Source organism: Dendrobium catenatum, unplaced genomic scaffold (genome assembly GCF_001605985.2).
Source record: "Dendrobium catenatum unplaced genomic scaffold, ASM160598v2 fragScaff_scaffold_981, whole genome shotgun sequence".
Lineage (NCBI taxonomy): Eukaryota > Viridiplantae > Streptophyta > Magnoliopsida > Asparagales > Orchidaceae > Dendrobium > Dendrobium catenatum.
The window spans coordinates 357235-360529 of NW_021319443.1; positions in this window are offsets into that span (position 1 = coordinate 357235).

Genomic DNA, 3295 nt, shown 5'->3' on the forward strand with positions numbered 1-3295 from the left:
TATTAGCATTAATAGATAACAATAAAGGGGAATGATCCGATAGAGTTCTGCTAAGGTGTTCAACAGAAGACATGTTATGCATAGAAAGCCAATCATTATTAAAAAGAAATCTGTCAAGCCTTTGCCACAAGGTAGACCTGTTCCACGTAAAAGGGCTACCAATAAAACCAATATCGTTCAAGTTACAGTCAGAAATCATAGCATTGAAATCTTTCATAGCAGCAGGATTAGGAAGGTTGCCACCTTTTCTCTCAGAAGCTATAGAAATGATATTAAAATCGCCTCCAATACACCAAGGACCATTAATGCTAAGAGCAAATTGATTAATCTGATCTCAAAGAGGAACCCGATTCGATCTGGAACACGCAGCATAAACAAAAGATGCATGACACTTAAAATTAAAGAACTCAATGTGACAGTTAATGACTTGAGGAAAATCCGAAATAATGCTCACATTAATATTGTTATTCCACATGACCCAAATTTTGTTAGAGCAGTTGGCAACACACTTAGAAAAGCCCAAAGAAGTAGCAGTAGAACTAATCTTAGTAGAAGAAATAAGAGGTTCAAGTAAAATTAACATCACAATATTATGCATTCTAGAAAGATTTTTAACTTTAGCAATAGACTCCTTACCCCCAATCCCTCTCACATTCCATAAAAGAGCGTTAATCATTAAAATGTTTAGAAGAATTTTGAGCTCTTGTTGATCTAGGATTCGAGGGCAAAGAGTTCTTAATATTCTTACCTTTCTTTTTCCCAACTTTAGAAAAACCTTCTTCATCATTCATATTATGAGCACCCCCATTAGGAGAAGAGGTAATAGCATTACTTACAATATTAGTAGACTGAGTAATGGTTTGCTCACCATCAGAAGAAGGCACAATTTCTCCTTCATCACAAGTATCATTATTAGCCTCCACATTTATCAAAATATCCCTGTTAATATCATCATTAGAGATCGGATTAGTAAACGTAACAGACTTATAAATATTAATGACATTCAAATCCGTACTCTCAATATTAGAGTCATCATGATCATTAAGCATAGAGTCAATAGAAAGGAATATTTTTGGATCCTTTTCAGTGTCATTGTTAACAACATCATTGTGATTCTTCCCACTATTCGAAAGAGTAGTAACGGCATTCGTAGGAGGTATTTCCATTTCCTTGTTAACCTCATCAATGTTAAGCTTCCCACCATCAGAAGCCATGTCATCCACCTGAACCTGGGAGCCACCGATAGGGATTTTAGGCATAACAGACGTGGTAGGCGGCTCCATCATTTTTTCTTCACCAACCTTCCCGATGGGCACAAAATGTTTAGCGATGGAGCCATGCTTCCCATTCGTCTGATCCTATTTTTTGAGCTCAGGGTGCAGTTTGAAACACTCCGATGAGGCATGCCCGTGGATTTTACAGTGAGGACAAAATTTCGGGACTTTCTCAAATTCAACTTTTTGCATATATCCAAATGCTTTTGAACCTACCCAAACTTCCTTGGAGTGTTTCTTAGTAATGTCCACTTCTACTAGAATACGAGCTACAGAGGTCTAGTCCGAGAGGCGGTAGCCTGATCGGTTTGCAGTGGTCTCCCAAAGATGGAACCCAACGCATGTAGAACATTAGTGTTGAAAAAATGCAAACGTAAATTGGGAAAAGAGATCCAGATAGGGACTATAGGCGATTCTTCTTTAATATCAAAAAATGGCGTCCATTTAAGAATTCACAATTGACAGTTATTGATAAAGTAAGAGCGTCGAGCAAATATTCTACTGTAATCTAGATCATTCGAGAGTTGTATAGCAACGTGTCTTGAATCCAAAAGACCAATCGAAAAAAAACCAGAAAGCTTTAAGTTATTGAAGAACAAGCGGATGGAGTCTAGGTTAGGTCTGTTCATACCAAATTTACCAACTAGGGTGAACTGAAAAGGTGTAGCAAGCTTAAGAACTTCATCATCAGACAAAAGGATCGCAGGAACACCATTGAATGTAGTTTGAGATAAGTTAGGAAGGACATCACCTGTAGAAGATTCACCCGACAAAACATCCTTAAAAGATCTGGATTTAGGGGGCGAAGAAAGATCACCCGCATCCAAGTTGAAGAAACCCTTTTTCTGGACATTCTCAGTTCCTGAGGTAGACCCCCAGGGATTAGCTGACTGAGATCCAGCCATCCAGACACGCCCGCAAGGGGCAAGCAAAGCGGAGGAACACAAGAAAAACAGAAGCGATTGAAAGGGAACAATTGCGCGCAAGGGAGGAGTAAAAAAAACCCTAAATCGCCAGAGGCGGCGGGGCACTACGGCCATAAAGGATTAAACACTACGGATATAAAGAATTGATATATATATATAATTTTTAGTTTAATAGGATAAAATTTTGTTAGAACTTCAATTTTTTAGGTTAAATATTTATCCTTAATTAAAATAAAAGAAGATAAAAGAGGGAAAATTTAGTCATATTCTATTTCTCATTAAGATGCTTTGTATTAAAATTTTTGAGGAAGATATAATAAAATAGCTTTTCACTTAAATATGTTTTAGAATGTCTTATATAGGTTTTCACTAAATATGTTTTGGTGCTAAAAGATTTAAGTCTTTCTTGTGCACTAACAACCAAATTTGAAAGTGTAATAATAGGAACATATTAGATTTCTTACGGAGGTGAGGGAGGTGAGGGAGGTGAGGGAGGTGGGAGAAGAAGTTGTGAGGAGACTTATCATTTAGAGAATGATCAAGAGTGATGTCAAGGACCACTTACATGAAAGAATTGCCTGAGAAGAAGCCAAAATCAAAGGATGAGGGAAGCACTTAAGTTTTTTTTTTTTTTTTTTTTTTTTTTTTTTTTTAGAGGGAAGCACTTAAGTTGTATCATCATTAGAGACATTACAAGAATTAAGGATCTCAATGATGACTTCAATAGATTAATGAATGGTGAAAACATATCTAAAGTTGGAGCAACATAAGCGATAAATTCATACCCATTGTAGACTCCAACATTGAAGGCACGAGAATTTGGAATGGCGGAGAGCTATCATTGGCAAGGAAACCTTAGAAATATAGAAGATTGTGTCAGTGCAGGTTGTGGATGAAATTTTCTTGCTTGAAACATAAAAGAATCGAACGTGTTGCCATTGCCATAGTTCTTAATACAATTCATTGTTATTCTCTTATTTTACTTTAGAAGCTATTAGGTTTGATGCTAAGTATTAATATTTAAAACAAGTAAAGTGAATGTAGGGTCTAAGCATTCATATCTTAAGAACTTCTTCACTTTGATCCAATATGTTA